Source organism: Giraffa tippelskirchi, chromosome 13 (assembly GCF_054371585.1).
Source record: "Giraffa tippelskirchi isolate mGirTip1 chromosome 13, T2T-mGirTip1v1.2.pri, whole genome shotgun sequence".
NCBI classification, from domain to species: domain Eukaryota; kingdom Metazoa; phylum Chordata; class Mammalia; order Artiodactyla; family Giraffidae; genus Giraffa; species Giraffa tippelskirchi.
In genome coordinates, this window is record NC_137287.1 from 120589730 (window position 1) to 120605136 (window position 15407).

The following is a 15407-nucleotide window of genomic DNA, read 5'->3' on the forward strand; positions in this document are numbered from 1 at the left end:
TTATCGTACTCCTCTGTGCTAACGCTTGGGTTCATGAACCTGAAAACTCCAGGGATGAAAACTAGGGTGCATGAAAGTTCCTCAAAAGTTAAACCAAACTTTAAACCAAAATTAGTACACGATCTAGCAATCTGACTTCCAGGTATTTATCCAAACGAATTAAAACCAGGATCTTGAAAAGATCTGCATTCCCAGGTTCATTGCAGGATTATTCCCAGTAATCAAGGTATAGGGATTTCCCTGATGGCCTGGTGGTTAACAGTCCACGCTTCCACTGCAGTGGGGCATGGGTTTGATTCCTGGTCTGAGAACTAAGATCCCATATGCTGGTGTGGCAAAGAAATTAACCAACCAAAGAAACAAACAGGATGTGGAAGCAACCGAAATGTCCATCAAGGGAGGAATGACTACAGAAACAGTGATAACCACGTACAAGGGAATGTTATTCAGCCTTGAAAAGGAAGGAAAGCCTGGCATAAAGTATCCCATGAATGAACCCCGAGGACATAATGCTAAGTGACATAAAGCTAGCAACAGAAGGACAAATACTGCATGATCTCACTTATATACAGAGCAGTGAAACTCATAGAAACAGGATGTAGTATGGTAGCTGCCAGAGGCTGAGGAGAGGGGCTGGATGGGGAGCTGCTGGTCAATGACATGAAGTTTCAGTTACACAGGATGAAAGCCTAGAGACCTGCTCTATAACGCTGCATTGTTCCCATCAGCGGTGTTCAACCTCTGCACTTTCGAATGACTCAGGATACTTTTAAAAATCTTTATGCCTGAGCCTCACCCCCAGACATATCACATCAGAATCCCTGGGGTGGGGCCCAGGCGTCAGTATTTTTGAAGGTCCCTAGTTGATTTCAAAAGTGCAGCCAAAGTTGACACCCACTGCCTAGTGACCTCAGATGCCCCTTAAAGGGGGCGTCCCCGATGGCTCAGCAGGTAAAGGATCTGCCTGCAAAGCAAGAGACATAGGAGACTCGGGTTCAATCCCAGAGCTGGGAAGATCCCCTGGAGAAGGCAATGGCAACCCACTCCAGTATTCGTGGCTGAAAAATCCGATGGACTGAGAAGCCTGGCGGGTTACAGTCCATGGGGTGGCAAAGAGTCAGACACGCCTGAGCGATTGAGCACTCGTGCACGCGCACACACACACACACACACACACACACGGGTTTAAAAGGCAGATGAATCCAGTTGTAACCATTTCCTTGAGTTCCAAATTGACTTATCTTTCTCCTCAAACATCACCATTGAACGCCTAATGGACATTTCGGCTCGCAAGAGTCAAGTGACCTGTTCCCTCCAGACCTGCTCCTCCCCACTAGTCTCCGCAGCAGTGATTGACATCACCGGTCACCCCTTGCTTCAGGGCAAAAGCTGAACATTTTTCTAGATTCTTTGTCTTGCAACTCCTATCTAATCTGCTAAGGACTCCTGCTGGCTGTATCTCAAAATACATCCCCATCCTGGGACTTCCCTGGTGGCTAGTGGCTAGGATTCTGGGCTTTCACTGTCGTGGCCTGGGTTCAGTCTCTGGTCTGGAAACAGAGATCCCACAAGTTGAGAGGTAAAATATATATTTTACTGAGTGTGTGTGTGCGTTTGTCACTCAGTCGTGGTCGACTCTTTATGACCCCATGGACTGTAGCCCACCAGGCTCCTCTGTCCATGGGACTTCCCAGGCAAGAATACTGGAGTGGGTTGCCACTGCCTTCTCCAGGGGCTCTCCCTGACCCAGAGACTGAACCCACATCTCCTGCATTGCAGGTGGATTCTTTACCTTCTGAGTCACTAGGGAAGCCCATATATGTGCATCTCCCCATTCGAATCCCTCCTCACCACTTGTGCAGCCAGCCTTCTAAGAGATCCCTTCTAAGATCCACTTCTAAGTGGACCCACTTCCTCTTCTGAACCTTTCCAGGCTGGTCTCTACCAGCAGTCAGAGTGAAATCTATTAAAAAGGAAACTCGGCCTGAAAAAATGCTCAGCATCATTTAGTCACTGGAGAATTGCAAATTAAACCACAATGAGCTATCGGTACAGACCCAGGAGAATGGATAAAATAAAAAGACTGACCACAAGGAACGTGTTTGAGTCAGTGTTAATGAGGTGGATGAACCTGAGTCTATTATACAGAGTGAAGTATGGCAGAAAGAGAAGAACAAATGTCATATATTAAGGCATATGTATGGAATCTAGAAGGATGGTACTGATGATCCTATTGGCAGCGCAGCAACGGAGATGCAGACATAGAGAGCAGACTGACAGCCCCGGGCCGGGCCGGGGCGGGGGAGGCAGAGTGGGACGAACGGGGAGAATAGCATGGAAGCACATACACCACCGTGTGTGAAACAGACAGCCGGTGGGGATTCGCCGTGTGACTCGGGGAAGTCAGACTGGGGCCCTGTGACAAGCTGGAGGCGCGGGATGGGGTGGGAATTGGGAGGGAGGTCCAAGGGGGCGGGGACAGATGCATACCGACGGCTGATCCATGTTGTATGGAAGAGACCGATACAGCATTGTAAAGCAATTATCCTTCAGTTACACATAAATAAGTTTAAAAAAAAGAGTGCCCACACCCAATACTGGATTGTATGTGTAGCATCCGAAAACCTCACAGATTGCTGGGGTGGGGGGGTGAACAGTGGGATAAATACTGTGGAGAACTGTTTGGCAGTTCTCTAACCAGCGATTTCATTTCTAGGTAATGAAAACCTATGTCTGTACAAACACTATATAAGAATGTTCATAATAGCTTTATTCTCAATAGATCTAAAATGGAAACAGCCCAAAAGTCCATCTCCAGGAGAATGGATAAACAAACTCTGGCATATTCCTCTAATTGAATACCACCAGGGAAGTCCAGAATGTGTTTTAAATGCTCCAAATGTGTGTGGTTTCTGTAGTCATCTTTTTGTTATTGATTTCTAACATTTTAGTCGGAGAACATGGTATGAATGATAAAATTGAAACTGGATGAAGTGTGCTTTATTTTTGTAGTGAAAAACGCAAAATGATATCATTTCTTTCCATAAGTATTATTATTGTTTAGTCGCTAAATCATGTCTAATTCTTTTGCGAACCCAGGGACTGTAGACCACCAGGCTCCTCTGTCCATGGGATTTCCCAGACAAGAATACTGGAGCGGGTTGTCACGCCCGCCTCCAGGGGATCTTCTCGACCCAGGGATCGAACTCTTGTCTTCTGCATTGGCAGGCAGATTCTTTACCACTAGTGCCTCCTGGGAAACCCTCCATAACTATTTAGGTAAAATTATCAAAACATCCAGGAAAAAGAGAAACTCCAACTTCAGGGTGAGGTTTTCCCTTAGGGAAGGACAGATGGAAATGAGCTCACGAAATGTGGGTGGGAGAATAACTCTACCTGTTATGATTTTAAAATTGTATAGAAATTGACGCATTAGAAAAGACCCCAATGCTGGGAAAGATTGAAGGCAGAAGGAGAAGGGGATGACAGAGGATGAGACGGTTGGATGGCATCACCAACTCAATGCGCATGAGTTTGACCAAGCTCTGAGAGACGGTGAAGGACAGGGAAGCCTCGTGTGCTGCAGTCCATGGGGTTGCAAAGAGTTGGACATGACTGAGCAACTGAACAAAATAGAAATTGTATGAAAAGATACTTGAAACTAATTTGATAGAGATCTACAATATTCCCAGTGGAACATGGGGCAGCCCCTGTAATCAAACACAGTGCTATATTGGCAATGAAATGTCTGTACTCCAAATGAGGTGAAATGTTAGGATAATAGATAGCCTCACATCAGTTGTTGGTTTTCAGGGCTTTTTATATTCTGTGAGTGCAGATAAAGAATCATGGACTTGTAGGTATTAGTGTTGATTAAATAGGGATGGAGTAACAGATCTATTTGTTCTATTATTTATTTGCATTACTCTGAACATTTGAAATAGTTCCAAGTATATAATTATTAAGACGTTTGTTAAAAAGATTTGAAGGACTCTTCTCAAATTGCTTTCCTTCAGCTTTTTGTTATTGTTGTTCAGCTGCTAAGTCGTGCCCATCTCTTTACAATCCCATGGACCGCAGCACATCAGGTTCCTCTGTCCTCCACTATCTCCCAGAGTTTGCTCAAATTCATGTCCATTAAGTCACTGATGTTATCTAATCATCTCATTCTCTGCTGCTCCCTTTTCCTCCTGCCTTCAACCTTTCACAGCATCAGGGTCTTTTTCAATGAGTCGGTTCTTTGCATCAGGTGGCCAAAGTGTTGGAGCTTCAGCTTCAGCATCAGTCCTTCCAATGAATATTCAGAATTGATTTCCTTTAGTATTGATTGGTTTGATCTCCTTGCAGTCCAAGGGACTCTCAAGAGTCTTCTCCAGCACCACAGTTTGAAAGCATCAATTCTTCAGCACTCAGCCTTCCATCCCTGGTCAGGGAACTAGATCCCACATGCTGGCAACTAAGACCCAGTGTAGCCAAATAAATAAATAAAAAGAGGATAACACTCAGTGCTGTTGAGGGTATGGACTTAAGGGCTATCAAGAACACTTACGTGCTGGTTAGTGGAAGTGTCACTGTTGTAAGGGTATATCAATTTCCTAGGGCTGCCTTGATAAATAACCACAAATTTGGTGGTTTAAAACAGAGAAGATTTTCTCACAGTTCTGGAGGCAAGACGTCTGCAACCATTGTGTCAATGGGGCCGGGCTCTCTCTGAAGGCTCTAGGAGCTTCTGGTGACTCCTGGCATCCTTGGCTGTTGCAAGGCTTGCAGCTGCATCATGCTGATCTTTGCCTCTGTCCTCACACAGCCTCTTCCTTGAGTCTCTGTTCCTGTCTCATTTCTTCTTCTTATAAGGACACCAAATCTAGGTTAACGGCCCAACCTACTGTGTGTGTGTGTGTGTGTGTGCATGTGTGCGCGTGCACACGCGCGCGCTCAGTCGCTCAGTCTTGTCCAGCTCTTTGTGACCCCATGGACTGTAGCCCGCCAGGCTCCTCTGCCCATCGGATTTCCCAGGCAAGAATACGGGAGTGGGTTGTCATTTCCTTCTCCAGGGGACCTTCCTGACCCATGTCTCCTGCATTGGCAGGTAGATTCTTTACCACTGAGCCATCTGGGAAGCCCCACTTTTAGTATGACCTCATCTTAATTACATCTTCCACGACTCATGGAAATACCAAACAAGGTCAACTTCTGAGGTTCTGGGAAGGAAAAGAATTTTAAGGGCACAATATTCAGTTCAGTACAGAAGACAATTTAGATGTGGATCCCATTTTCCCCAGCAACCCTTCTCCCGGGTATATATCCAGAAGGACTATTCTCACAAGGACTCATCAGGGCAGGTGTCAAGTATGTACTGCAACCCTGTGCTACTAATGATGAACTGGAAACCAGCTAACTCTCCATTATGGATAGATAGAGCCAAACAAACTGCTTCATTCACATTCAGAAAATCGATGAAGCGGGTGAAGAGAATGAGGGACACGCCAAGCACTCACAGTGGCAGTGTTTCCAGGTGAGAAGGGAAAGTGAGGGGAAAATATGTACAGTTTGATCCAGTTTACGTATTTTTGAACCCACAAAAATAAAGCAATATATTTTTATACGGGTGTCAATGTACAGGAAAATCTGTAAGGCTACACACAATGGTACTGATTCTCTTTTAAGAAGAGAGTGAAAAAGGAGGGCTGTGACACCAACTTCCTGGGTTGTTTTTTTGTATAGTTTTGACATTTTTTAATATTTATGTTTATAACAGAAATGTTTTCATCTACTTCTTATTAAAATTAAAATAAAAATTAAGCAAGATATAGATCAGCATGCATCATTGATACAGGTATTGAAAAAATATAGAAATTATTTTTCATAAACACACATCCTTTTAAAATTCTATAGAAAAAAGACTGAAATAATTTGCCCAGAGTGATGGTGAGAAGAGGGGTGGTGGCAAGGATGGGGAAAGGAGAGGAGGTATATGTTTGGTTCACTTTTCATTTTATACTCTTTTTAAATTGTCTGGGTATTTATTTCAATCTTTAATACAAGATGCATTCATTCTGTAATTGAACATTTTAATAGCATTTTAGCAAACATTTTTCTGGGGTTTAATTCATTCTAAGTGTCCAGATTTTCGGTTGACCATCACAGGAATGGAACGCAAAGCTTCAGTACCTGCTTCCTATCTGACCCCGAGCTGGTATGTAAGGCGGACATGACCAGCAGATACAACAGCACAAAAGCATAGGACCACCGGTCTGAGAGAGTTGCTGAAATCCCCTCCACACTTTTGGGGTCTGAAAAGGGAATGACAAGCATAGCCTTCGAGGCGACATTGTTTATTGTTGATCCCCTGGAAACTGCCTTTTGCCCAATACGGCAAACCACCAGCTACATATGGCTCTTCAGGAGTGAATTAATTAAGCTAAAATAATGTCAAGAATTTAGTTTCTCAGTCACATGAGTACCATTTCCAAGGCCCAAGAATTATTTTGGTTAGTGGCTACCATATCGCATGGTGTTTCCCTCAGTGTGGGAAGTTCTATTGGACGGTACCAGTTAAAAGCAGAACGATATATAAACATTTTTGTTTACCACACTTGACAGGATTCCACTGTGGAAAGGCATCCTTGTGTCTTATTACTCAGAGACATCCGAGGGGTGGATAGCTTCTCCTTAAGGCCCCACTTCTGAGAGCAGGTCACGTGTGATTCTGCGCTGTTTATCCCATGGACCTGCCACCCTAGTCCCCCCGCATCCTTCCGCTCATTTAAAACATCCCAGTGGATCCTATGAAGTCGTCCCATGTTCTGGCCAAACTGGTTTATGAAACCACGATTTGAGAAGTTCTGTCTTGCAGGCGACCGGGCCCTGCGTTTGTGTGGCCGTAATAAGGTTATTTATGGAGGATGGAGACAACTCTCTGAGAAGATGAAAGGTTTGATGGTAAAGGAAAGCAGAAGCTCGGAGGAGCAGGTTTCTCCTACAGCAATGACTCTCCAGATAAGATAAATCACTCGGGACCATTAAACCTTCAAGAAGAGTGCTCGTAAACCTCTGCTTGAAACTCACAAAGCATATTCCCTCTTGAGGAGCCCACGTGGTGAGGGGCTCATCACCTTTCCCAAACTGCCCGCAAGTCCCTGTTTCACCTTGCTGGGCCCTCAGTCCAGGACCCTGAACCAGAAAATCACTTTTGAAGTCATTTCTCAGGGTGGTCAACTGTCCCTAGCTTGCCAGGTACTGCAGAATTCCCAGGAGTAAATTCGGGGAAGTCACAGGCAGATCCGGGTGACGTGGTCATACTACTTTCTCTGTACCTTGACAACAAGCCTGGGCTCAGCTCAGCAACAGAATTTTTTTGTTTCATATTGAGCTACCATTTAGTGGGTTCTCCTGGGGATCAGGCAATGAGGGCTCTTTATTTGCTTTTCCTCCTTTAATCCTCATAACCAGTTGGGGGTGGTAGTATTATTATTGTGATTCTCAAGTGACAGGTGAAGAAACGCAGGCTCAGAAAGCGGAAGTGACTTGCCCAAGGTCACACTGAAACAGTATCCATACCGCCACAGCTCATGCTCTGAACTGATCTATTTATCGTTCCTTCTTTTTCTAAATTGGCCTCCTGCACAAATGGAGAGGGCTTCCCTGGTGGCTCAGTAGAAAAGAATCTGTCTGCAATGCAGAAGTAGCAGCAGGAGACAGGGGATCGATCCCTGGGTTGGGAAGATCCCCTGGAGAAGGAAATGGCAACCCACTCCAGTATTCTTGCCTGGAGAGTCCCACGGATGGAGGAATCTGGCGGGCTAGAGTCACAAAGAGTCAGACACGACTGAAGCGACTCAGCATGCACGTATGTACAAATGGGGATCTCTGGGCTTTCTAGAAACTTCCCACCAACAAGGATCTGGAAGCAAGCACACCGTCCTCATGAACCAGGAGGGGAGGAGCAGGCCCCTAGAGGGTCAGACTTGCAGCTGAACTGTGTTTGCGTGTTCAAAAGTCAAGTCTAATTCTCTGTAACTGTCTGGACCTTTTCATCGGCAAAGGCCAAGTTCCAAAGATGGTCAGTAAATCACTCACAGATGGGCCCTGGCCATGGTGGCGTGGACCCCATCCTGCTCGTCTTACCACCGGGGCACCCCTGAGACAGCAGGAGCAGAGGATTCCCCCCACATTCTGCACATATCGGAGCCCAGAGCACCTGCGACTAACGGGCAAGTCTGAGGCTTATGAGGTGCCAGGCTGGGCTTGATTTCATTCCTTTCCCACATCTCCGCTATCTGTGGAATAGATAAGATTGTTCTTCCAGCTCAGGGTTGAGGAAACTGAAGCGATGTTGTCTCCAGGGGACATGTGGCGATGTCTGGAGACACTTGTGGTTGTCACAACCTGGCGGGTGGTGGGGGGTGGGAGGTGCACTACTGGTGTCTGGTAGGTAGAGACCAGGGCCTTTCCTAAATGTCCGACAATGCACAAGGCGGCCCCCTTCTCCCCCAGTTAAGAATTATCCACTGCGGGGCTCCCCTGGTGGTTGAGTGGTTAAGAATTCACCTGCCAGTGCAGGGGACATGGGTGCGATCTCCGGTCGGGGAAGATCCCACATGCCACAGAGCAACCAAGCCTGGGGGCCACAAGTACTGAAGCCCACACACCCCGGAGCCTGTGCTCTGCAGCAAGAGAATCCCCCGCAGTGAGAAGCCTGAGAACCAGAGAGCAGCCCCTGCTTACCCTGACTAGAGAGAACCCACCCAGCAACAAAGACCCAGCACAGCCAGAAAATAAAATATAAACTAAGAAAAGGTCCCTGGTTCCTGAGGGGCCTTATTGCCCCAGAGCTTGAGGGATTCACCTAGAGTCTTAGGCCTCACCAGGGGCGCAGTAGCTTTTAGCTCCTTCTTGTCCTCCCCTTCCTGTACCTCGGAGAACAATCAAAGGTCAGCTTAGGAGGGGACAGACTTTGTGTTTGTCTGATGCTGGGACAGTGCTAGGCACAAACAAGGGTGCCCAGGAACTACCTGTTGCATGATGAATGGATAAATACGAAGTACCATTCATCGAGGGCTTTCTGTCTGCCAGGCTTCACGCCAAGCATGTTGCCAGCACCATCTGGTTCCTCCACTCCTCAGAACCTGTCTCAGAGGCAGGCATCACCACCTCCAGTCTTAGGTTACTGAGCAGGAGCCAGCGTGCAGGGAGAAGAGGTCCCAGGCCAGGGTCACACAGCTGGACGGCAGTGGAGTCCATCTCCAGTTCTACCGCCCTGTGTCACACCAGAGTCTCTGGACATAAGAACAACCTCCAGGGCTTAGACACTTTTCTCATTGTCCTGGGATTTATGCATACATCACTCTTTGTAGCACTGAGCTTTTTTTTTTTAATTAGTTTTGGCCCTAATAGGTGCCACGGACCATATAATAAGTAAAAGAACTCTGGGGACAGCTGAAGTAAAGGCCCCATTGGCAAAACCCTGCTGTGATCAGAAAGAAAAAGTTGGAGATGATACTTCACAGTAGGAGACGAAGCCTTAAAGGGATTACGGCCCCACTGGCCTTGCCGTTCTCAGCAGACTGAAGGCGCCGTGGCCCAGAGGGTAAGACAGTTTCCCACCCAGAGCCCAGCCTTGACTTCCCCGGATTCCTGTCAACAAGAGCGTTTTAATGAGTCTACCCAAGATGTGAGCGCTCCATTGTATTTCCACTTTATGACATCTCGTTATATTTCAGAGGAGAGGATTCTGAATAAAAATGAGCCAGGCTTTTAGGGCTCCTTTTTATTATTAGCATTTGGTAAAAAAACAACCTTAATGAGGTGTTAAGAGTCATCCTGTAGCCTATTGTGCAAGAGGCCTGGGAGCATAAACTCCTGAAAAGCCACAGGGCAATTTATGACCCTCGATACCACCCCTTCCTGACGGAAGCGGAGCTTCCGAGGGTGCATCTTTAGTTCTGGGGCGCTTCCGACAATTCACATGCCCAAGCTGCTTCAGCCGCAAGCTGAATTAAACCTTATTAAACGTCGGCAAGGATTCTCCCTGCCAGGCTGCTCACTTCGGAGGAAGTCAGCCGGGTCCACCTGGCATGAAGGCAAGCTTCCATTGAGTTTGGATAGAAGGATCCGAGGACTTGACTGTTCGTCTTTCTCTCCTCACTGGTGGGGAATGGAACAGCGATGCTTGGAAAGAAAATAGAAGCAAGGACAACTTTTGCTTCTCAGCAGGGAGAGGAGTGCCTTGGCAAATAAATACAGCGGTATTGTACTGATCCATCAATATTCTTCCTGAAATAGGCTTCACTGAATGCTGAGGGTTTTTATTCCCCGCTCCCCCACCCCAAAAGATATGCTACCTATCAGTGATGAAAAACAAATCAGCCTCTGGGATGCACAGAGATACCTAGATACCTCAGGTTTAATCTTGGAGTCTATAATTTGAGCAAAAAAGGAAATGATTTAACCCTTCATATCCTTCTCATTTGGAAATATATATATATATACTTTAAGGAAAAACCTGTATTCCACCATGTATATTGACCCTTCCTAACCTTACACAGTTAAAACTTGGAATTGGTCAATAATTCTGTATTAAATACTTCAAAAGTACAAAGAGGGACTCCCTGGCCATCCAGTGGTTAAGACTCCACACTTCCAGTGTGAGGGGTGCAGCTTCAACCCCTAGTCAAGGAATTAAGATCCCACATGCTGCACAGAGCGGCCACAGAACAAAACCAAAACACAAAAAAAGTGCCAAGATATTAGATCTGAAATGTTTCTCATCACACACAAAAAAGATAAGTATGTGATGTGATAGAGATATTAGTTAAGACTGTGATGGTAATCATATCACAGTATATAAATGTATCAAATCAGCACATTGTACACCTTAAACTTATACAGTGTTATATGTCAGTGATAGCTCAATTTAAAAATCTCATAATTGAATTTTTTCATAGTTATTAAATTGTAATATCAGCATTTCACACAATCCGTATTTGATTTTCATAGTTCCTTTCGATGCACTACAATTAATATTTAATTTGGAAACATATATCTACATTTCACTTGAATGAAATATAAAGTGTGTGACTTATTTTGTCATGCAGGATTTTATGGTGTTTCCAGAACCTGACTGAATACCTCATGGACTATAGCCCACCAGACTCCTCTGTCCATGGAATTTTCCAGGCAGGAATATTGGTGTGTGGGTAGCCATTCCCTTTTCTAGGGGATCTTCCCCACCCAGGGATTGAACTCAGGTCTCCTGCATTGGCACCGTCTCAGCCACCAGGGTAGCCCAATTAATTCATACGTGAAATCTATATATTTGCTCTCTTGGCCCTCTAGGAAAATAATATCCCTACAGAAGTATTATGGGAGGAAAAACCCTACAACACTTGGTGCTAGAAGGCTACAGTGAAACTCTTGGTGACACTTAGCAGCCGTGTGGTTTGGGACCGCCCCATCATGCTCTGCCTCTGGACTGGAATTTTTTTTCTCTTGCTGCGTATTCAGCTTGCAGGATCTTAATGCTCAGACCAGGGATTGAACCCATGCCCTCGTCCTGAAAGCATGGAATCCTAACCGCTGGACAACCAGGAAACTCTCCCAAATATTTTTACTAGTAAAGTGAAACCAATAACTATGTCAATGGTTGTTATATTACTAATACCTATTTTCATTGCAGTTTACACTTAGGTAATGGGACTTTGCTGGTGGCGCAGAGGACTTCCCAGGTGGCTCACACAGTAAAGAATTTGCCTGCAATGCAGGAAACTGGGGTTCAACCCTGGGTCGGGAAGATCCCCTGGAGAAGGGAATGGCTACACACTCCAGTATTCTTGCATGGAGAATCCCATGGACAGAGAAGCCTGGTGGGCTACAGTCCATGGGGTCGCAAAGAGTCAGACACGACTGAGGCCTGGTTCAGGGAGGTGTGGCCAAGGCATCACAGACTTTTGAGAAGAAAAAGGCACTGTGAATTACCTAATTAAATAACCCAGTTTTAGAATGATGAGTCTGAGAGCCTACCTTAGGTTACAAAGTAGGAAAGAGATTTCAGATGAGAAGAAAGATCCCCAACTGTCCCTGAGTCTCATCGGTGCTATGATTAAACACTCAGACGTGGGATCCAGAAGCCTGGGCTCAAATCTGAGCACCATCACTTACTAGCTGTGTGACCCTGGGGAAGGGACAAAGATTCTCCTTGGTTTCTGCACCTACAAAATGGGATGGATGAGAATAATTACAGAAGGACTAAAACATGTAAAATGCTCAAGATAGTGTCTAATACATGGTGACTGATACACAGATAAAATCATTATTCTAGCCACCACTAATAAAATCACACCATTCCTCGTTGATGAGTTGAACATACAAAGAAATCCATGGGGCACCGTTATCAACTCCATCTCTTGGGTAACAGCTAAGGACAGATTAGCCGGTACAAGATATCTTTGTAAACCACTACTCTGATCATTTTACTGCCTGATTAACTCTTTGCCATAAAATATTTGCAAATCATATATCTGATAAGGGACAAATATGTGGAATATATAAAGAACTCTTGCAACTTAACAAATTTATTATTTTTAAGACAAATAACCCAATGAAAAATGGGAAAAAAGATGGAATATACATTTCTCCAAAGAAGACATATGGCCAATAAGCTTATAAAAAGATACTCAACATCATTAGCCATCAGGGAAGTGCAAGCCAAAATTACAATGAGATACTATTTCATACCCTCTAGGGTAGCTACAGCTTAAAAAATGGACAGTGAAAGTGTTGACAAGGACACAGAGAAATTGGGATGCTCGTACATTGCTGGTGGGGACGTAAATGGTGCTGTCACTTTGGAAAGCTGTTCAGTACTTTCTCAAAATATTTGACATAGAATTTCCATTGATCTGGAAATTTTACTTTTAGGTGTGTGTCAAGAGGATTGCAAACATGCTTATACAAAAACTTGTACACAAATATTTACAGCAGCATTATTCATAATAGCCAAAAAGTGGAAAAATCCAAATATCTACTTACTGATAAATATCCATGTGATGGAATATTATTCAGTCATAAAAAGGAAATATAAATGAAATGGAATAGAGAGTCCAGAAATAAACCCATGTATTTGGACAAATGATCTTCAAAAAGGGTGCCAAGATAACCTTATGAGGAAAGGACTGTCTTCAACAAACGGTGCCTTATCTTACTCCATATACAACAGTTAACTCAAAAGAGAATAAAAATCTAAACATAAGGCCTGAAACTGTAAAACTCCCAGAAGAAATCATAGCGGGAAAGCTTCATGACATTGGAATGGGCAACAGTTTATTGGATATGACACCAAAAACACAGATAACAAAAGCAAAACATAGACAAATGGGACTACGTTAAACTTACAAACTGCTACACAGCAAAGGAGACCATCAACAGAGTGCAAAGGCAACCAGCAAAATATTTGCAAACCAAATATTGGAAAAGGGTTAATATCCAGAATATATAAAGAACCCTACAACTCAGTAACACCACCAACCATTAAAAAATGGGCAAAGGACTTGAATAGACATTTCTCCAAAGAAGATATACAAATGGTCAACAAGCGTATGAAAAGCTGCTGAACAATCATCAGGAAAATGCAAATCAAAACCACAAGGAGGGACTTCCCTGGTGGTCCAGGGGCTAAGACTCTACATTCCCAGTGCAGGGGGCCCAGGTTCTATCCCTGATCTGGGCACTAGAGCCCATATGCCGCCACTAAAGACCCTGCATGCTGCAACTAAGACTCAGTGCAACAGAAATAAAAAAATACTTTAAAAAACCACACGGAGATATACTTCACACTCATTAGGATGGATACCATGTTGAAAAAAATAACAAGTGTTGAAAAGAATGTGCAGAAATTGAAACCCTCACACACTGTTGGTGTAGTTGTAAAATGCTGCCACTAAGGAAAACAGTATAGAAGTTCCTCAAAAAATTAAAAATAGAACTACCATATGACCGAGTTATCCCACCTCTGGGTATATCCTAAAGAGTTGAAAACAGGATCTAAAAGAGACACTTGTACATCCATGTTCATTGTCATATTATTCACAATAGCTACGATGTGAAGTCAGCCTAAATGTCCATGAACAGACGAATGGATGAATAAAATGTGGCATACATATATAATACAGCGGAATATTATTTAGCCTTAAAAAAGGGAAATCTTGCCATATGCTACAATGTGGATGAACCTAGAGAACATTATGCTAAGCGAAATAAATCAATCATAAAAGACAATTACTACACAATCCCATTTATATAAAGTATCTAATCAAACCCATAGAAATAAAGGGCAGAAGGATGGTCATCAGGGTGAGGGTTACCAGGAGCTGGGAGCAGGGAAAACCCGGAGAAGCTATTCAACTGGTTTAGAGTTTCAGCTAACAAAATGAAAAAAATTTCGAGATCAGCTGTGCAAGGATGGGTCTCTAGTTAGCAACACCATAACATACACTTAAAAATTGTTTCGAGGATAAATTAAAAACAACAACAACGGCAAAGAAGAACAAACTGATAAAAACAAACAAAAAGGTATGAAGCACCGATTCGTGCTACAACATGGATGAGCCTTGAAAATGTTTTGCTAAGTGAAAGGAGCCAGACACAAAGGGCCGAGGTTGACTTCACTTCCACCATCCCCAGAGACAGAATTAGATTAGCGGTTGCTGGGGCTGGAAGGAGGGGCAGAAGGGGAGTGACTGCGAATGGGGACTGATCTGGGTGGAAGCTTATCTAGCGTGTATTTCCCTCTAAGGCACACACAGCCTCCTGAATTTAGAAACTGTCGCCAGAACTTGAGCCCTGCGCTCAGGGACCATTTTAAACACTGAAATCAGCACAAAGCACAAGGATGTGAGAAATACGGCACGAAATGCACAGAGAAAAGACAGTGTTCACAGCGAGAGAGCTGACCCAGGGCCAGCTCCGAGCCTGTCTGCAAGAGACTGAGCAAGAGCCCAGAGTGTTGATGTGGGGTTACAGACACACTTCAGCTGGGAGGCTAGAACACGCGCCTCTGCAGTGACGCGGACTGCCGTGCCGGGGATGTCGCCGTAAGAGCCTCATTCTCATGGTCACGCTTTCAGGGCTGGTACTGGAGACCTGTGAGCTGAAATTTCTCACGTATGTGCAGCTGAGAGACTCCCAGCTGACTCTGCCTCATATTTCACCAGAAATTATGAAGCATTGGCAGTGTTTTTCCTAGCACCCGGAAACAAGAGATTTCACACAGCCAAGACAAGCTACAATTTATTACCTCGAGTTCTCTGTGGCTGGGAGATTTCAATCAAGAGATAAAGAATGCGGAGGTCCATCTCCCTCAGGGCAGGAAAGCACATCTTGTTATTATTTCCCTACCTCTAGCTTGTAAG